The sequence below is a fragment of the Malaclemys terrapin genome, chromosome 17, assembly GCF_027887155.1.
Source record: "Malaclemys terrapin pileata isolate rMalTer1 chromosome 17, rMalTer1.hap1, whole genome shotgun sequence".
Taxonomy (NCBI): domain Eukaryota; kingdom Metazoa; phylum Chordata; order Testudines; family Emydidae; genus Malaclemys; species Malaclemys terrapin.
In genome coordinates, this window is record NC_071521.1 from 19,385,256 (window position 1) to 19,407,216 (window position 21,961).

The window sequence follows — 21,961 nt, forward strand, 5'->3', positions numbered from 1 at the left end:
TACACAACTTCAGCTATGGGAATACCGTAGCTGAAGTCGACATATCTTATTCCGACTTACCTCCCGTCCTCATGGCGCGGGATCGACGGCCGCGGCTCCCCCGTCGACTCCGCTACCGCCGCTTGCTCCGGTGGAGTTCCGGAGTCGATGGGGAGCGCATTCGGGGATCGATATATCGCGTCTTAACGAGACGCGATATATCGATCCCCGATAAATCGATCGCTACCCGCCGATATGGCGGGTAGTCTGGACGTACCCTAACAGGCCAAATCCTACTGATCCTGGCCACCGCGGTCTCTCAAGCAATCTTAACATCTTAAAACACAGATGAACAGTTAAACTCTGAGGGCCAGATTCTGACCTCTGTTAAACAAGTGTAAATCTACAGTAAGCACCCTGGGCCTGAGTCTCTTTTGCCTGCACTGTGTGTAACACGCTGCCATTCTAATCTGGTACAATTTTACATCTGCTTTGCACAAGTGTAAACAATCACACAAGATGCAGTGCATCGGCCAATCAGCCCCTTGACTTGAGTGGGTTACTCCAGATTGACACTGGTGGAACAGAGATCAGAGTCAGGCTCAGAGAGTGCTGGTATCACATAGTGGAAAACAGAGTAGGAGAGTGGCAGCAATATTAAGTCGACACAACAAGACAGGACTGTCACACTGGGGTGGACTAGTAATGGGACCCAGTTAGCCAAAGCAGGTGCAGCAGTGAAGCACCACAAAGAACTTGGAGGAAAGAGAGAGGTACCTGTAAAACACCAGGCCTTTGAAAAGACTATTGAAGGGGACACAAGCTAGGGTTCTGAGAAGGTCTACAATGCCCTGCAAATGTTGGCCTCTACCATCCATCCTCTCTACTCTTTGTTTTGCAGATGTCAAAATGAACCGATGCATTTTGGTTAAAACAAGTCTCTGGTCTTTCAGGAGCTTTGCTGTGAATTTCATAAACTTTGACTTTTCACCATGACACGCTCCTCCTGCCATGCACAATACCTTCCAACTGTAACCCCATGGGGTTTGGACAGCATGGCATCTTTAAAACCTCATCCTGAGGGAGAGGAAGTGCTGGTTGTTCCAGGGGGAGAGGCGTCAAGAGAGGGAGAGGACAGGGCCATGTGGTGTCTGTAGCTCCAGACAAGAGTGCCTACATGGAGCAGGCCCTCGTGTACCAAAGTAACCAAGAACTGGCCTGGAGCCCAGGAGGGACAAAGCAGCCTTCCAGGATGGGAGCCATGGGGGCACCGTGCCAGGAAGGAATCACCTGAGAAGGACAAACCGGAGCTGGACCCAGTATCTCCATCATCAGCCAGAACTGTATGGGACCAGGAGTAGTGGGGCTTGTGACTTTGCATTGGGAATAAGGAGGGAGGTTGTTGCTCTGTGTGGATTTGCAGAGAGGGGCAGAAGAAGGCACCAGAGGGGTTTGTTGGGGAAAGTTCACTGGCGCTGAAGACAACCAGAAGCACCCAAGACTCATTGCTGGACTGAAACTCTGCCCAGGATTCCTAACCTCAGAGTCTAGACGCATTGCTCAGCATCTATACTTTTATATTGTGATACCCCTGGACCCTCGAGTCCCTGTGTTGGATGTTACCCTGTTTTACTGCTCTCTCTCTCTTTGTTGTTTTTCTCCATTCATCTTTCTGTAAATAAATACTTCCCTTTCCTATATTCATTGTACCATTCCGGGGGAGGGAGGGAGGGTACTCCACAGGGTACGGAACAGGTGTCCCTGGGGTGGTAGGGAGTTTCCCTGCTGCATTCCTGTGCATGCATTTTTTTGGTGGAAGCTGCCCTGCAGAGCGGACTCCATCTTGGCTATTAGGGTGCTACAGATACACAAAAAAGTGTTTTTGACAATAACCCACCAAGAACAAATCATATCTTTACAACAACAAAGCCCTGCATGGCTTATAGATTCAGTTTTCAACTCATGTATCAGGAACATCGAAAATACACTGCCTGTGGGCCAGATCCTCAGCAGATATAAATCAGCAGAGCTCCATTTACTTCAGTGGAATTATGTTGGTTTATATTAGCAGAGAAACTGGCCCTGTGTTTAACTAAGGAACTGATCCTAAAACATTGAAATCATTGGGAGTTTTCCTGTTCAATTCAAGGGGAGCAGACTGTGAAATTGTAAGCTCCTCAGGGCTGGGACAATGTCTTCCTCCATGTTTGTTAAGTGCCAAGCACGTCAACAGTGCTCAACACGTCATCGTCATCATACTAAGCAGCAAAAGAAGGGACAGACTTGGACAGCTTTATGCTGCAGCATATCCCTTGAGGACTTCAGCTAGGGAAGGAATGAGAGTTCTGTTGTAACATGCTACCCAGACCAATTCTAAATCACTCTCTGGCAAAACCGAAAGCTAGTAGGAGCCTCACTAATTAACTGTATCACTACTTTGGTGGTATTTAAATAAAAATAAAAGCCCATCCCAAGATCTATGCTGAACAAAGAGGGTAGAGATTTGCTCTCCCGTACATGGCGGCACAGCCAAATTGTGGATGGAAATGCAAGGGATTCTCACCTGTGCGGTTGGGCTGATGGAAACATCCCTGGGCTCTGGATCCTTTGCACTGAGCCTGCTCCCAGCGGGTCCCTTATGGGATTCTTGCAGCAGCCTAGTAAAACCGTTACTACTAGCTGGACTAAGTACTACGGAAAGATCGTGGAAATTCATTAACTCCTACCCCGCTCCTTACTGTGATGGATTACCTCCCAGCTCTTCTGGGACAGCCTCACCAAAACACACATGACAGATACGCGGGATTTACTGCCATGTGGCTTCTTGGTGTCCTTCTGTGTTGAAACAGCGTTGGAGCTGCCAAGGCTCTGTCCTTGCTGCCTTCTGATCATGCAGCAAGGTGAGGAGGGAGGTTTCAGACCAAACTCAGTCCTGGTGTAAGTGAGTAACTCCACTGAATTCGAGGGTGATGCACCCACATATACCAGTGTATAATGCTGGTGGGGAAAGCGAATGGTTTGGACAAGCAACCCCGTTCATTCCCTTGGTCTCTCCTGCCCTCACACCAGGCATGCCTTTGGTCAGACAGTATTCACAGTTCTAAACTTTTCTGTATTTCCCATAGTTCAGCACAATCCAAACTGTGCCAAAACCACCAGTGTGTATTAGGATTAACATTCACTGCAACACAACCTGAAGCACCCCTGACAAATGCAATGGATGACACAGGCCCGAGCACTTGGCATTCCTGGTGGGCAGGAGGCGGATCATATCAGCCACAAGAAGCCTCGTTTGCCATTTAGTAGGCATGCTGTTCGTTCAGCCCATGCATCATTCTGCCATGTGTTGAACCTAATCTCGTGGCGGAGGCAGGAGGAAATTTGGATGTGGCCATTTGGGTTGGGAATGAATCTAAATGGCAAAATGGAGGAGTTGCACCTGCCTGAATCTGGAGTCACTCCATAGATGTTAATGGAGATACACCGGTGTAAATTCCAGGGTAAAAGCATTCTTAAACAAGAACAAAATTTAGCAGCAGGATCAAAGACAATATGACCCGAGAGAAAGATGAAATTCTCCTCTTCACCACACACAGACACTGACCTAGATCTCTCTGCAGTAGCTACTCTCATCACTAAATATTATGACATTGCTTTTGATCTTTGCCAAGAAGCCATACAGCATTTTGCTGTAGTAAATTTAGCTTGTCCCTGTGCAGACAAGAAATCACGTGATATTTAACAGTTCGAAGAGCCAGGTATGATACACAGTAAAAGTCTCATTGTTCCACCACAGCTCACTGAAATAGATCTTTAACTGTTTTCAAGCAGTTTAATGCTGCTGAAAACTGACGAGCAGACAAACAAGTAAACCCAATGAAAAACAATGACAATACTCCACATTTAAAAAAAAAAAAAAGTTTGTGTTTAATGCTGTATAATTTTTAGGGCTTCAATTCCAGCCAGTTCATATTACCAACAAAATCCTAGATAAGACACACTATCTATCACAACAGGTTTGACCCCATTTGTAATATGTAGAGAAAGGATTCATAATCCTACAGAACACTGAGCAAATGGTATTCTTTGTGGCAACTTGAATACTAGCCTATTAAAATCCAAACCCTCTCTTATAGCAACTCTGATTTTAAACACACAGCCATCTTTTCAGTCCAGATTTTAAGCACTTTGCCTAGCAACTCGGTCTGAAGGGCAAATCACTCCAGAAATAGGCAGACAACTAATTTTCTTTTATTCTGGAAGAGAGGATTATTGGAATAAATAAAATAATCAGCTTAGCCAAGAGCACAATTGACAACTTCGAAAACCAGGGGACTTTCTCATTTTTCCTTCCCATTCAAGGTGTTCTTGGACGAAGGCTGCAAGGCAACTGCAGAACTTCTGGAGGTAAATAGCTCGGGAGAGCTAACCCACGCCACTCCCTGGCTGTAATCAGCAGGAGGAATACTTAAGAGATTATCGTCATTTCAGACACAATAACTGCTATTTAGAAAGTAAAGAACAATACAGAAATTAAGGGCCAGACTGATCTCCTTGCTCTGGTGTAAATCTAGAGTAACTCCACTGAAGTCACTGCAGTTTGAATGGATTTCCATCAGTTTCGAGAAGATTGGAATCTGTACCTAAATTAAGTGTGGGAGGACAGTTACTTGGACAAGGTTTGGTGCTGAATGCAGAGTAGAAGGGTACTGCTTTCGGTTTCATTTGCTTATTCACTTTTTTTTTTTTTTTTAAACTATTTGAGATATTTGGTTCTCTGTTTTGTGATTAATCCAGTTACTGGGATGTCTGAAATACCCTACAACCTTTAAACACACAGGTGGATCTATTAAATATTTGGCATTTAATTCCCAATCTCCAACAGTAGAGGAGGGAGAGGGGAAAGGAGATCACCAGTGTCATACTACAAAGAGGGGAGAATTTGATTTACACATACTACTGAAAGATTCCAGATTATAAACAGTTTGGGTTCTATATGAGAGACAGTTTGGGAACTTTGTTCCAAGGTTGCTAAGGGCCTGAGAAGACACCGAGATAACGATTGATGGACCCAAAGATTCCCGAGAACACTAAGGACTGCAGAAGCACTGAGAAATCAAATGATCTGGAAAATAAAATGAGATTAAGATATATCAAGTTAGTGGGGGCTCCTCCAGGCGCAGAGGCAGGGAAAGCAGACTTTTAGTTTGCAATGGATTATGAGGGAGGTTAGGGACAGATCATTTCTAACGCTCATAATGTGTCATGGTGAGATGTATCCCCAGGCAAGCCAATTAAGTAACACCTGTGTCGTTCTTGGGGAAATAGCTGCTCTTGCATTAAGGGGCTTGCACATTAAAGTTGGTAGATAAATCTGAGTCTGGTTTCAGGATTCCAATACTGTTCTCCTTCAGTATCATGATTCATAACACCAGAGTGAAATATGTGGCCTGGGATTTACCCTTCTGCTTTCTCCAGAGGGTTCACTGTAAGTTCCAGACATCTGCCTCTCCCCTTCTCCGTAAAGCTGACGCAGAGTTCCTGGAGAAAGCAGAGTGGAAAGATGGATCTATATCTTTTCTAAGGAGAACTTCAATTTCTTTTGTTTTCCTTTCTAACTGCGAATTACTGACAGCAAGTAGGTCAGGGAGTAGAGGACGCTCTAAGAATGTTCTGTTGTGCACTTCCTTCTCTTCACGAGCCACTATGTCACTTCCTCTCTTCAAATACTACCTTAAAAAGCTGCCTGTTCCTGACTCTACACCCCAACCACCTGTCCTTTCCTGGGTCTTTCCATTCTCCCCTCCTTGTAACTAGCATCCTCGCATATATATCAGCTACATTTCAGATCTTTCCCTTCACTGTTTAATTTATTGTTCTTCCCCTGCAAGTTGCACAACCATCACTCTCTCCTTTCACTGTATATCATTTTTCAAAGATATTTTATGACAATAACAACATTTTGTTCCCCTGTGGCACCTTTCATCCAAGAACCCCAAGGTACTTTACCTATGCTCATTAATTAATTAAGCCTTGTCCTCCTGCTGGTAGCGGAGTGATTAACCTTGTTTTGCAGATGTGTAAAAGACCCTCTCTGTCCCCGAGAGAGCCTCTAAACTACTTCCCACTTTCTCTTTATATACCTGCCTTGATAAGCCCAGGCAAGAATCCTCTTTCCACCCACACCCTGCTCTATCCTCTCCTAGTGGCATCACCCCATGAAGCTGGCCAGTTTTCCTGGAGCAGAACTCCCATGGCTGATTATGGTAGAATACAGTCCAATTCTTCTTGCCCATCCACCGCAGGTCATTGTAGAACACTCCACAGAGCTGGTGTATGCTTTGGTAAGGTGGGGACCTGACTCCGGCAGGTGGACAGTCATACTGAATGAGTAGGTCCCCCAGTAGTGGAGGGACTGGCAGTTCATGTTGCCAGAGCAGGAGTGCAGCAGTTAGGAGCCCTTTGAGGGTTCTCAAAAGCTGAAAAGCAATCTTTACATTGGATTCCAAAAGGGCCAGCAAGCCAGGACAAGTGTTTGAGGAGAGGGGTGATATGATTCCACTTCTAGTACAAGACACAACAAGGCACAAGCAGAGACAAACTCCATGTTTTAAAGAAAACCCTTGCCCAGTTTCCCAGCAAAAAGAGGATTCAGCACAATGGACAATTACAATGCTTAAGCCATACATCTGGCTTTAAAGTCATTACCAATCAGATAACGACTGGCTGAAGGAGTTAAGATACTGAAGCAAAGGCAATGAGCCTCCAATGGTCATTATTTGGCTAGTAACGACTGAGGAATATGCTATATAGCCTAGTTGGTGAGTCGCTTTTGCCTTCGGATCACTGCTGCAGCCCTATAACATTTATAAGGACTGGTCTCAGGTGTCTGAAAGGCTGGTCAGTTCCACTTTCTTTTATTTCTTATGAACTGCTTTTAACAAACTCAGGGGCTGATGTCTGCCAAAGCGCTAGGCAGCTACTAATCAACAAGATTCTATTTTGCTTTCAATTCCTCCACTGAATTAAGCAGAGTTGCACTAGTGGAACAAAAAGCAGAAACTGGCCCTAAAGCTGGGATTTGCAAAGGAGTCTAAGGAAGTTAGGTACCCAATCCCACTGAAAATCCAATGGGATTTGGACACCTAACTTCCTTAGGTGGGGCTTACAATGGAGTCTAGGAGTCCAGTAAAAGACATCAAGGCCTGCTCTGCACTGGCGTTTTCCCAACACTGCACCAGCAATGGTGCAGCTCCAGCTACGACAGCAATGATGGGAGCACTGATATCAACAGGCTGCTGGCGATTAAATCACTATGTTCTCCTACCTTGCTCAGATGGGGTCCAGACAACTGGTGGCTAACCTGCCTTTGGCAGTCTGTCTATCCCAGCCCTCCTAGCAGCAGAGCTACACTGGGGGAAGCCCGGCCTCTGGCTCAACCAGCTTAGCACCTGTTAAAATCTACACTGCCTTGTCTACATTAGACTTTCAAAATGTGTGTGTTAGGACATTACCTAACACTTCTAAGAGCTCACTTTTGAAACTTAGTCCAAACTAAACCTGGGGGGGGTCAGACAGGGATGTGGCTAATTCCCTTCAAATGAACCAGTGGGAGGGCCTTGCCTGTCATGGAGAAGCTGCCCAGCGTCCTAGCTGGAAAGAGAAAAGTGTTCTACATGGGTTCATCCGCAGGAAGGGGAGGTAGCTTGGGGGATCTGTCAGGAGGAAGTCCTAGTGCCCTACCAAGCCAGACCAAGCTTTGACCAGTACACAGGAACACCCTGAGAAGCTGCATGTTTGGTGACACCAAAGGACTGGACTTCTTGCTAAATACACTCAAACTGTTTCCTCTTTTTAAGTCTGAATCAAGCTGAGCAAAGTCTTAGTCCTACCCCATGTAAGCTGACCACTGCAGAGAGGTTCTGAGCCAAAAGGCATGTGCATTGAAGTGTCCTATTTCTCCTTGTTGAGTCTTCCCTTTAATTTCTGGTGCCAGACACTACAGCCCTAGACCACCTTCCGACAGGACAAGTGAGAGGAGGCCAGGCCAGAGGCTGGAAGAGATTTCGAGATAAGCATTTGGAATTGTTTTAGTGACTAGTTAATTCTCACCCATCCCCTGGATGAGGTTGAGATGAATGAGGGCGAAGAGCACTGATCCAGGCGCTATAGTCACTTTCTACAAAAAGAGGACGGAAACAAGAACTGTCTGCACTTTGGGAGAGACACCATGATATATGGATCCTACCTCAACAGGAGGTTTCTTCACTGTATGCCCACAGCCCTGGTGTTATGAGACCTTTGGATTCTATATTTGCAAGACACGCCAGCACTTACACATGGTGGGTTAATGTGAGATGATTATTTGGTTTGTGGTGGGCATAGCAATCAGATTTTAAGTCCTGTTTTAGTTTTCTTGCTTCAATTTTTCCTTGTATTTTACCTTAAAAAATTGAAAACAGCCCCCTTTGCTTCAGCCAGTTGTAATTTGCCCCGAGTTTGAGTGGTTTTTCGCATCATGAAAATCCTTCTAGTGCCTGCGGATCCTTCACTGGCATCAGACAAAAGATAAAAAACCCTTGTTAGGAACACACACACATTGAGAAACCAGGCAGCATTGCTGGATTCCAGCAGAACTGTAGCTTTTCCAAGATGACAAACACAGCTTTGTTCCGTCACATTTGAAAACATATTCTGAAAACAATGCTCCTCCCCATATATATAAAAAACCCTTTCCTCGCACCCAACAAAAGGAAGACATAATTAACCCACCCTCAGAGAGACTACAATGGTATTTAAAACAGTAAAATGCAAACCCATTTGCATTTAGTAGCTGATTATTCCCCCTACATACACACCCATCGGTATTCCCTAAAAATGTCCACAGAACATTGACAATCTGTGCTAGCCAAAGCTTTTGGAAAGGAGTGAAAGAAGATGGCTCCGAGCGAAAAATAAACCTAAGAAACTCAACAACTGTCTGGCAAAATCTTCCTGAAAAACACAGTGCAACTAGCTCAGCAAAGTCTGTCACAGAAATGCCCTTTTGAACTCATTTGACTGCAGTAACTTTCACCTGCGTATTGTGTTTAAGCCCACAGCTATTGCAGGAAGAATCCAGTGGGAGCCATCAGCATTTGCCTACCAGTTAAAACACAATCCCCTTCTTCACACCACCATCAAGGACATAAGTAGCCATTTTCCAACATGCAGCACTGCAAAGACATACTCCTGCTGCTGCTGGAAATTCATTAACAACGGGCAATGCCAGGACTAACATTACAGCCATCCAACAGAGTTTCTCAATGGCATAGACTGTACAAAAAGAACTGTTGCCTACTGTTCACGCTTTCTCATCATATTGCAAGATACTTTAGCTTCCTCCGAACTAGGAGGAGTGCACTCTTCCCCCGTTTTGCTCCAGTAATACAGTCCTGGAACTAACAAGGTAGGGAGCAATCCATAAGCACTCTTGCTACTGAAGACAGGTGAATTACTAAAGCTAGTGATGTCATAATCAATGCTACCCCACTCCAAAAAAAATCCCCAGCATGCTTCAGTGACAATCAGTTCACCTCGATTCCATCATCCCCCACAAGGGTTAGTTAGAAGTTTTCAATGGCAAATACCCAAGCTGGGTTACTGAGTTCTGCCCTTCCCAGCACTCACACAGTGCTGACTCAGTCCAAGAAAGAAACTAAACTGGGCTGGGCTTCAATGGAGTTACAGCAGGGCCCAGACTGGGCCTTGATCTGCAGTGTCTTAAGCTTCTTGTTGCTGATGTTGTTGTTAATTAAAGGATCAAGGATGGTAAACAATGTTTTCCTCTGCCCATGCTTTCGGGGCAAGAGCTGATTCCTTTCACTAATAACTGCCAAAGGATTTCACTCTTTCAGGCTGCACTCACAAAAGAGCGACTGAAAAACAAAATGGCCCAGTTTCACCTTGACACAGTCCTTGTGCACACAACAAGTCCCTCGCCACCAAGACAGGCGTCCCTCAGCATTCAAAAGTGATCGCCCTTTAGACCAAAGCTACGCTATCTCACCAATATAACAAGTTGGCAGTTCTTTATGCATTTTTTTTTAAATATAATAAAAAGACTATTCTTCTGCAAGCAAGCAAAGCTAATCCCTTTACAAATTTACTTTCAACAGAAGCATGATATTTCAAACAAAACAAAACAAAAAAATCACATTGGGCTATGCTCACAACTGAAAAGTACTGCGTGTTATCAGCTCCTTCCTGCCAACACAGCACAACGTGCAGCAGGCCTCAACTGGTATATTCATTTAGCCCAACGTGAAGGCAGAACAGGGCTCTATCCACTTCTAGAAAGTAAACCAGCTTCGCAGTATGGCCTTGCACTGAAATAGGATTACAGTGGCCTGGAAAACAAAAGAAACCCACAACATGAAGGTTACCCATAAAATCATAACAAAGATCCTTCTTTCCCAGTTCTCTATTGAGAAAACCTTTATCAACCCCTCTATGTTAAAGTAGAAACACAAAAAGATATGTACATTAGTCCCATGTACCTCTGTCAATTTTTTTTCCTCGTGTCTTTAGAGCAGTTGTTTACTGCAGCCAACTGCAGAGAAATTACAGTAGCTTAACTCTCCAACTCCCTCTAAAGGATTAATCTTCCAGTGAGCCTGCTCACGCGAGATCTTTTTTCAGCAGTTGCATCCATTTCATGAAATGAGGGCTGCTGCAGACATGAGGAAATGCCATTTCAGGACTACATGCAAAGTTGAATAGCTCCATAAACAAGTGCTAATCCCTTTCTGAAGTTCTAGCAAGAGTCTCTGTCAAACTCCCTACCTCCAATGACTTTAAAAACCCTGAGACTAACATGCACTTCCCCACATTTTTTACAATGGTTTCTCTGTAAGACACATGGTTTAAATGTCTGCTCTTGACTTTCTCCCGACAAACTGGTGGAGGGTCCCTCGAACGAAGCTTTAGTCAAAATAGCTCCTTCTCCCTGGCATTTTTTTCCTTCTTATCATTTCTTAGCTCATCTCTGCTTTAAAAATGGCAGAAAAGATTTGAGGGGGGAAGTGTTTTTAGTCAAAAGGAACTGTTTTAAAAATATAGTTTTCAATAGTGCAGCACAGTAAGTAACAGCTCCCGACAAACACATTTTACTCTACAGATTAAAGGCCAATGCAAATGAGGATTTGCTTACTGGCAACAAATCCAATAGCTAAACAAGACAGTTGGAAGTAATCTTGTCCACTCATTCTCCAGCCACCCTACATCATATCTTAATTGGAGCAACTTAATTCCCTCTCCCTCACCCTATAGCTGTGCATCTCAATCAGAGCTTTCTTGGTTAAAATGACAAGATTGCAACTGAAAGACAAGACTGATCCCCTAGAAATAGATTCTCTTATATTCTTCCGTTTTTATCTTCTTGTATTATCATCATAGCAACATTTCCTCCTTTTCCTTCTCATGTATTTTATGATGCTTTACTTAATTACTCCTCATAGCCGGTAGGAATCCGAGCTCCCCCTCCCACCCTACCCCCATAAATACTCATATTTTAGGGCTATGATTGCTGCTTCAATCTAGAAGATTTAGGGGACAGGTCTGATCATATGAACATCAGTGTAAATCTGGATTATCTCAGTTGAAGCCAGTAGCACGAGATCAGAATCCAGCCCTCAATTTTCCCCGCTTGATACTAACGCTCTAAACATTTTAAAGAGTGTTACATTCTTAAAATATCACAAATCCCATTTTGTTTTTTAAACTATTCTTTTGAAACTGCACTAAAAATCCAAAATGTCATGGGAGTGTTAAATAAGGATTATGTCTACTTTTTAAAATGAACTCAAACCAGAGTGACAGTATCCATAAGAAACGATAAACATTTGGTGACAGTGGATATTTTGCTCTGCTATCACCTAAATAGAGTCACCCACAGGAAGGAAACCTCTGTTACCATGCATTAAAATAGATGTTTTGTTTTATTTATAAAGTGTTCAGACTGGTTGGTTTTGATGTGTCATAGCACAGGCTGTTCAACCACTCCTCCCTGTTCCAGGATTTGGGGATTCAGTGAATTTAGGGCCGCATCCATCCTGAAAGGTGCTGAGCTCTCTCAACTCCCATCAATATACACAGGAGTTGAGAGTGCTCTGTACACTGCAGGAAGAGTTTAAAATAATGCCTAATCTGGCCCTGAAATGCAGAGAAGGAAAATCCCAGACTTGAAAGCAGGCAGATGTGAAAACGATTTTGTTCTGCACTTCCTACATCGCGGCAGGATTACAGCCGAACACAGTCGGGATGTCAGATATGGTGTCGTCCTGACCCGTTGCACCCAATTTGGAAACGAGTCTCACTCCTTGAAAGTTTATACTTTGAAGATTGGTTGCCATTGATTCTTCTTCAAGCAAACGGTCCACGCTGGCAATCCATCAATAATAAGCAATTACTTGACAGCCTCTTATCTGCAGATGCCAGCCCAGACAACTCGATTTGCAGAGGCAATGGGTCAATAAATCAAAGCTCTTCTCAATTTTAAAAAAATCAGCATTTACAAAACCGCCCGACCTGCAGCCTGGCTGAAAAGAGCAACCAACTCCGTGGTGTTCTGGCAAAGGAGCAAATTGTGCCTTCCTAAATTACCAAATGGGCTGGTTATGGGCGATGCTGCGAAATCAGCCCAGGGCACTCCTCATTTTTCACTGCCATCGTGAAAGCATTAGTTGGGTGTAGAATGGGCCACACGGGGGAGGAATCGCTTAGTATAAATAGTTGCAAGGCAAGAGCAGAATGAAGCGGCCCTTGTGAAATGTTTACCATTCAAGCCTTAATCACGATGACCCATTTCACTCTTTAGCGGAACCCCAGAGCTTCCAGATAAGGGTGTGTTTAATGGCACCATGCCAGCAAAACTCGGGTACTTTTCTCTTCTTTAAATTCAGCAGTGGATTTAAATCCAATAAAATCAATATTCCTGTTCATCTTATGGAAACTCGCTTCTTTGTTCTTCCAAGTCAACAGGGAGTTTAACACGGGTACCAACAAAGTGCCAGTAAGAGGAGCACCAGCCCCACTCAGAAGATTCAAGACAGCGTGTTATGCTATCGGGTGCAGATGACTTTTAAAAGGCCCCTTCACAGGACAAGGAACGGGGATAGTTTGTATGATTTGCTGGGCACTAAGCCACTACAAAGAGAGCCTGAGCAGGATCTCTTGGGGCTGCAGGAGTATAAAAAACATGCATTTGTACAGCGCCTACCACAATCCATTATTAAGGCCCATGGATGCTCCGACAATACAAATCATAATAGTTACTTTCCTTCTGCTCCTGTTACTGGAGGCGGTGAAACAGTTTCCTCTGTGTCAAGTCTTACTGCAGGAGAGGAAGTGGGGAAGCCTGCAAGTTGCAGAGCAGGCATGGAATTGGGCCCCCCCCCCAAGACTCCCACCTTGCTTCACGTGAGCTTAATCATTTTTATAAATGATTAGGACCAAATCTGAACCACATGAGTAGCCCCACTGACTTCAATGGACTGCTTGGGTGATGAAGACGAGCAGGGATTTGGGGCTTAATACTACTCCCATTAGAATTAATAGGAAGGTTATCACTCAATCCAACGGAAGCAGGATCAACCCCTTCGTCCTTACAATAACATATGCTTTACTGCAGCATCTTCACTGAATGGGACACCAAAATCACTCGCCCGATAAAATGCAGGCATTTGGGGGGGAGGGGACGGTTATACCTTGTGGCCTCCATTTTCAGTGACTTTCATAGCTTTGGGAAGAACGTGCAGGTGAAGACGGAGAGACAAGGTGGGTGAGGTGGTATCTTTTATTGGGCCAACTTCTGTTGGTGAAAAAGACAAGCTTTCAAGTTTACACAGAGCTCTGCATAAGCTCGAAAGCTTGTATCTTTCGCCAACAGAAGCTGGTCCAATGCAAGCTATTACCTCCCCCACCTGGCCTCTCTAATGGCTAGGGACCAATAAGGCTACCCCAACACTGCAAACAGGTGCAGAAGAACAGAAGAGGAGTTGCTTTAATTGTATCATTCTTACTGAATACACTTGATGGGGTGGGTTATACACTGTGAGCTGTTGTAACCAATCACTGCAGAGCTGGGCCTATTGGGCCTTCATCTATTTACTACGTGACATGCTTTTGGTTCTTTGTTTCATCATTGCCTGGGACAACAGGAAGCTGTGGGAAGGCATGCCAAAGTCTGCAAGGATCTCTCTTCCTCCTCTTACCCACAGAATTGCTGCAGACAACAGCTACTCCATCTAGCCTTGCCTTTTTAGTTTACCACTCTATATCAAGGCAAAGCATAGAGGGACATGCAAAAAAATAAAAAGGTGTTAGCTGACAATATTGCTATCGCTGTTTCATAGCAAAGCCACAAAATGCCAGCCCCGCTGACAGAATCCCGCAAACCACACTGCAGAACAGTCACAGCTCCCTCGGTTCCATGATCAATTCAAATAATTTTCCATAGAATCGCTGCTGCTTTTCCGAGGTAAAACTTGCTGCCTTTTTCCTACCGAAGAGAAGTGAATGGCAACCCAGAGCATGACAGGTATATCCAACCTCTCTGGGGAAGTGCATTAGCTGGATGTGCAGCTTGCAAAATGATTAATAATGCTGGCAATGTAAGGAGTTCTTTTCCCGATGGCGTGAGTCTGTCAGGGGCAAGGCCTCAGTCTTCCAGGGTTTACCCCAAGGGAAATTTGGGCCCCACCCATTCACAGCTGGGGCAGCAACGCTGGTTTTTCTGGGAGCATTTAGGCTGAAGAACTGCAGGCTATAAAGACTGTCCGTTCATACTTCCGATGTGTTTGCAGCACTTTCATGAGGGTGTTCTTGGCTCCCTGTGGTGTGCTTCCTTTATTTCCGATCAGCTCCATTGCCATTGGGAGCCATTCCTCTTTGAGTTTGGCTGTGTGGTCACAGCAATGAATTCTACCAATGGGAGCAAAATGAAGCAAGGCTCCTGGCTGGGTACCACAATGGATGCTCTCTGCGGAGGAGATCGGGGACATAAAATGGGAACAAGTTGCTTCCCTTCGAGCAAGATACAGTCACTGTGCACTGCTGGGAACATTACTTGGTGGAAGGCTCTGGGTAGGCTTTAATGGACCTGATTCCCCACAGCCTTGAATACACACTAGCATAAGTGAGCAGACAACTCTGACTTGGCAGTGATTTGCATCCATTCTGCCCAGGCAAAAGGCCAGGCCCTCTTTATCTTCTCAATGTGATGTTAGCAGGGGACCAACCGCCAACCACAATGGATTTGATGGGGGTGATGACAATCCTGGTGCAGCTGATCAAGTTGGGAAACACCCCACCTGTGAGATGTGACATGGCAACATGGCTCAGCATCAGGGGGCATTCCTTATCATTGCTCTGGGCTGTTTTGTGCTGATGTGTTGCAGCGCTCCATGATCCACTCGGATATGCTCAGCCTGGACATACCACTGTGGGTTGAAATGTTTATAGCTGGTAGTGTGTGCATCGGTGCATTGGGTGAGGGAGTTGGAGTTCCACCTAAGCAAACTGCTACTTGGGTTTTGTAGTGGCTAATCCTTGCAGGGGGGAGGCTTCATGGAAGTATCCCTGATAGGACACTTGTGGTTAGGCCTAAATCCAGGAAGGGCATTAGGCAGGGGAGTTAATACTAATCATGCAGCGGGATATGACTAGATCCCAATTATCTACCAGGGCTCTTCCATTATCGGGGTGTCCCGATTGCTTGCATGAATATAGGCATTTTGTAGAACATTAATCATGCAGGCTGGCTCACGGCCTGTGTACTGCTGCTACAATCTTCTCCAGATAGGTTGGACCCAAGGTGGATTTAGATGGTTCTATCTGCAAGGACTACCTTTCGGGGTGTTCTATGCAATTACATGATAAGGCTATAGCCTATTGCCAAAATCAGCCCATTATAGTTGTGGTTCCTTGTGGCATGTTCTCTGTGACAAAAGTTTTGATTCTGGAAACATTTGGAATAGGGGGATGAACCTCAGAATCCATGGACGTCATACACTCATTTGGGACTTATTGTTCCAAGTCTTGCTTTGTTTTCTGTCCCTGAAGAGAAACAAATTGTCGCTCAAGGTAATGGTGCTTCTGCCGATTGAAAAGTAATCTTAGGGCCTGATTCTCCCCTCACTTACCTAAATGTAAAGCAGGAGGAGGTCCAGTGAAGTCCATGGGGTTACCATGGTGCAACTGTGAACAGAGAATAGCACTCCCCAATTCTAGACAAGTGATAAGAGTTTGAGGCCAGAAAAGGTGACCAGATCATCTAGTTCGACCTCTTGTATATCACAGCCACCAACCCCACCCAGCAGCTGCCCACTAAACCCAACCACCCAAATGAGACCATATCACAGCCCACAGGAGACTAGACTAGTATGTATCACAGGCAGAGAACAGGAGGGACCGAGATGTACCAATGCCTGACGCCCCTGCAATGGCAGGGAAACGATTGAGTGAGATAGACCCAGATAATCTTGGCAAGCGACCCGCACACACACACACGCTTCAGAGGAAGGCAAAAAACCCCAAGGTCACAAGTGGTTTAGCAGAGTGTAGGAAAGGCAAATACTCTTGCACAGGCTTGTAAAAATGAATCTGCCGGCTTACTGCAGGATACAGAGCTATCCATAGCTCAAGCTAATAACACTATTTAGCCGTCAAACAGCCCTTTATATTTCAAAGCACTATATGCATGTTACCAAACTAGCACTAACAACCCTGCCAGTGACGTACGCAAGCCTTATTATCCCAATCTTACAGCAGAAGAAACAGAGGCAGAAAGGTTAAGTAACTGGCTCACAGTCATGGAATTAGAAACTGACCAATTGCTTAGCACTGGAAATAAGACCAAAAGGGTGAAATTGTACAGTTTTTAACAGCCATATCTCCCAGTGCAGCCAACGGGAATTCAGACCTGAGGAAGGACTGCAGGATTTGGCCCTAAGCTTTTGACCTCTCCTGACCTTGGGCTTGATCCAAAGCCCACAGGAGTCAGTGGAACACCTGCAATTGACTTCAGTGGGCTTTGGATCGAGCCCCTTTAAACAATGTACTAACAATGCCTGGTCCCTCCCTAGTATCTGTTACGTTCATGTGTACCATGCTGTAAACGTGCAAGGTGTCAGACAGTGGGAGATCAGAGCCAAACACAGAGTAGGTCCAGTGCTCCAAAAGGCTCGCAACCTAAAGGAACCTCCTGCGGGACCTCTCTTACACCTTGTTCCGGGAGCATCTCCCTTTTGTTCAACAATGCACCGTTTACCCAGTATGCAAAGCAAGCATGCTCTGGGTTGGGCTCCAGCTCTGGGAGCTAAGCACTACCTCTTCTACAGATTATACAAACTTTTCTCACCGTTTCGTCTGAATGAGTGAAAACCCGGGCAAAGACAACGACTATCCTGAAAGGGTGTGAGACAGAAAATGAACCCAAGGGTCTGATCAGATTTCACCCTGGGCTGCACACAGTTTTTGTACCAATACTATTTGGGTTGGGGGGGGGGGGGGACTTTATAATGAAATATTTATACTGGGACAACCCGTAGTGGGAATGCAGGTATACTGGCATAAAGGTGCGTATACCAATATAGCCTATTCCTGTACATTTACAGGAATAAGTTATACTAGTACAATCACCTTTAACTAGTAAAACTGCATCCACACTAGGGGTTGTATCAGTGTAAATATAGCAGTTTTGAAACGGACATATTTAGAGCAATACAAAAGCTATGTGTACACAAGCCTTCACTCTGTTCACTCTTACCCTTGCCATGTACCTTATGCTCATGGATTTTGAAGTCCAGAAGAACCATTGTGATCCTAGTCTCACATTTCATCCAGTGGTCCCTGCATTAAACCCAATAGCATGTGACTGAAAGCCAACAGCTTGTAGATGAAAATACTCCCTTATTAGGCCAGCTGGCATTCAAACTCACAATCCCTAATTTAGGAAGTTGGTATTGTAGCCATTAGGCCACTGGGCTTTAGTGTTCTCTATAGGCCTGATCCAGTGAACGTTAAGGCCTGGTCTCCACCTAAAACTTAGACCAACCTAGCTACGTCACTGTGAAAAACTTCATATCCTGAGCACTGTGGTTAGATTGACCTGATTCCCAGTGCTGACGTCGACGGAAGGACTCTTTGCCTGTCTGAGAAGTGGATTGCCTACACTGAGAGAAAAACCCCTTCCGTCGACATAGGAAGCATCTACACTCCAGCGGCAAAGCTGTGCCGTACCTGTGCCGCTATAGTGGCTGCAGTGTAGACATGCCCCAAGGCACAGGCATAGCTGCTACTCAAGTTCCTAAGTGCCTGCGAGATCAGGCCCTACCTGTCTGTCACTGTCATGTATTTATAGAGTGCAAAACTCGGTAGTGTGCAGTCCCCACCCCCACCAAGCTTAGACCTACACTGTAGCATTATAAGATATACCCTGTTTTTTATTCCCACTTTGAGCTGTGTTTCCATGGGAAATCTTTGGCCACGGGCAGGTCACATGGCTAGGTCACAAATACCATGCTGTGCTGATAGCATAGGAGATAGTTTACAAGTGACCAGGGCCGGCTTTAGGCCAATTCCACCAATTCCCCCGAATCGGGCCCCGCGCCTAAGAGGGCCCCGCGCCCAGTGGCAGGGCTGCCGGGGGGGAGGGGAGAAAGAAGTGGCCGAGAATCCCTTCCCTGGCTAGAGGCTCCTTTTTAATTTTTACTCACCCGGTGACGCTCTGGGTCTTCGGCGGCACTTCGGAGCGGGTCCTTCACTCGCTCCGGGTCTTCGGCAGCAGGTCCTTCAGTGCCGCCGAAAACCCAGCGCGAGTGAAGGACCCACCGCCGAAGACTAGGAGCGCCGCCCGATGAGTACAAGCCCCACGTGTTTTTTTACGTAGTTTTTTTTTAGTGATCCCTGCCGGGGCCCCGTCGAAACTGTTCGAATCGGGCCCCGCACTTCCTAAAGCCGGCCCTGCAAGTGACATTGGGTCCCTTGTCCTAGAAGAGGCTGCAATTGTCACAGAGGTGACCCAAAGTATTCACTGGAGAGGGGACAGATTATAATTGCTTCTCCAACCCCCTACAGACCCCAGGTACCCAGCCAAGAGACAGCATCTAGTTTCAAGGAACACAGTCTTCACAGCTTGCAAAGTTCGTACCACAATGCAGCTGTGAGCGTACAGGGAGGGGAAATGTAACCTAGAAAATGACAGCATGTGGGTGAATAAACAGTTAGCTCTGAGATCAGACTGTGGACAACATCATCCTGAGGTTCCTGGGGCAAAAAATATCAACAATGATTCAAATACAGTTGTAGAAAGCAGCTGGGGAAATGACTGCATCTCCTGGAAATCTGTTTACAGAATGAACAGACTCCCAAAGGTGGCCTGCTTCTGACATTCCCTGGATTACTATGCCCTGAACAGACCTGTTCACCCATTCGTGTCTGCCAACCCAAAGAACTAACTAATGGGTAACCTAACATTGCCTTTCAGATCCAAGAGTTCCTTTACTTGGGTCAAATATGGCCAATTTCTTCAAAAGCTCAAATGCCGTCTTGCAAAAAACCCAATCCTGGTTAGTGTTCCTTACATGCAATTTAACTTGTACTTGCATTACACAGTATTACTTCACAAAAGGTGAAAAAGACCCCCTGCAGAGAGGGCCAGAGCAAAACCTTTCTAACTGAGAATAAGACTTAAGTAAGATTTGGCTCACTAACCCTATCCTGCACCCCCAGGAGTCACAACCAATCTCAAGGCTATTCAAGTAACTCTGCAGATGTTAGAGCACTTAGAAGAGACCAGCTTTAAAGAGAAAGCTGGTTTGAACCTTAACTATAGTAGACCTGGTGGTCCATTATAATTTAAATTGTGCATTGGTCTTACAATAGTGCTTTGCTCTGAACTTCAGCTAAACTGAACATGAAGTTGAGTAATGCACAATTTTGCCACCCTTAGAATAAAAGGAAGTACTGTGAACTCATGCTAAAAATATTAGGGCCTTTATTCTATGCAGAAAGAGGTTACATTGACCAATGGTACACCGCTTTTTACAATGGTTATGGTCTTCGGGTGCAATCGTCTCATATTCTTTGAAAGAAGCATTTGAAACTGGAATGGTAAAGAAATAGCTAATTGAATAATTATCCATTCAAAGTGACACTTTCCTATACATCATTTCCCAAGCTACCCTGGAAAATCACTGACAATATTTCAGAGCTAATTCTGTTTGTTTGTGTGTAATGATCAATGTTAAAAAGGGTATATAAAGAATGTGTAGTAGCTACCATATTTGTAAGAAGAAGAACAGGAGTACTGTGCCACAAGTACTCCTGTTCTTCTTTTTGCGGATACAGACTAACACGGCTGCTACTCTGAAACCTGTCATATTTGTAAGGTTTTTTTTAATATGTAACTTAAGAAGCCAATGAGAATACTTATCACCTATGTCACTTTTTTCTCCTTCAAAGTGCTTTGAAGACATAAACTACCTAATCCTCACAGCACCCCTCTGAGGCAGGGATACAGTATTATCCCCATTTTACAGAAACACAGAGAGATTAAGGCCAGCATTTTCAAAAGGGGGCTCTAAGTTGGATGGTTCAGATTTTGAGTATCCCAATTCAGATACCTAGAGCCTGCATGCAGCGGTGCTTAGCATCTGCAGCTCCCACCGACCCTGATCAGAGCCGTGGATGTTGAGTGCTTCTGGAAACCAGGCCCAAGTGTCTCAGCCAAAAACTGAAGCACAAAAAACCTGTGACCCTTTGTGGAAATTTCAGCTAAGTGACTTGCAGTCAGTTGCAGAGGAAGGCGGACTAATACCGAACAATAATAATGATTTGCACTTCTATAGCACCTTCCATTTACAGATCTCAAAGCAATTTAGGTATATAAATAAATTAAGCCCCTCTGTGGTCAGTTAGTAGCATTGTCCCCATTTTACAGATACAGAATGGAGGCAGAGACAGAGATTAAATCACTTGCCCCTGATCACAGAGGAAGGCTGTGGCAGATCAGAGAACAGAACACAGCTCGGCCAGTGGCCAGTCCCAGGCCATAGCTACAAGACCATACTTTCTCCCCATTAGATTAGCACTTTAGACATCTGACTCCCAGTTCCCTGCCCATGCCACCCGTCCACGTCTACAAAGGAGGGTTTAAGTGACTTGCTTAAGGTCAAAGAAAGAGAAGCAGCCTGCTAGCGCTCACCGAACTAGAAAACAACTGGTATAGACGCATACTTGTCCTCAGCAGACTATGCCAATTGCAAAATACACAGATCTGGACTTATATATGCAATAATAAATAAATCCAACTTATTGACACAAAATGGCAAATTCACAGAGAGCAGAGCATCACCACCTCCTCTATAGATGCGCCGGCTGCTGTTTGTGCATGGCTGGACGTTGAGACACTGCACTACAGATTGCAAGGGCAGTGTGTGTTCGCAATAGACTAAAGCAATGCAATGACGATACAAGGGCAATTAGCAGAATTTTGGACATGTTGGATTGAACAAGTCAACTAATACATTTCGAACACGGCTGCTTTTCAGTTGAGAGAAATTCTAAAGCTCATAATCAGGCTCAGCCAACCAGATCTTCCTTGGAAGTTTCCAAGGCCTCCGTATTAAAACTTGAAAAGAGCAAAAGATCAAATTTTGTTAGAAATGGCTGAATGCTTAAACATCCTAAGGGCCAATCCCACTCCCAATGAAGTTAATGGCAAAGCGTCCAGGGTACAGGATCAGCTCCCAGGAACATTTTTAGTTCACTGTTCTGCCTTTGTTGAAAACAAGGAAGTGCAGCCCTCTGTCTGAGGGGCTCTGCCTGCACAGAACTCCCATTGACTCACCCTGATAGCTCAGCACAGAGCAAGTTTACAGGTCTCTACTCATGCATCTCTACATTCACCACAAGTGACCAGCCTTGAAGCTGGGCATCTTCT

The 21,961-nt window shown here is 45.0% G+C and overlaps 1 protein-coding gene across 3 annotated transcripts in view; it reads right to left on the reverse strand.

The window, feature by feature from the left end:
* Positions 1-21,961, reverse strand: part of EHMT1 (euchromatic histone lysine methyltransferase 1) — a 163,030-nt gene that overhangs the window by 128,174 nt on the left and 12,895 nt on the right. Inside the window, exon 1 of one of the 3 annotated variants that reach the window (XM_054007468.1) lies at positions 10,518-10,592. The exons of the other annotated variants lie outside the window; for them this stretch is intronic. The gene's annotated coding sequence lies outside the window, so the exon portion shown is untranslated. Of the gene's footprint in view, positions 1-10,517; positions 10,593-21,961 lie in introns of those variants that run through there. 3 annotated transcript variants of the gene reach the window in all.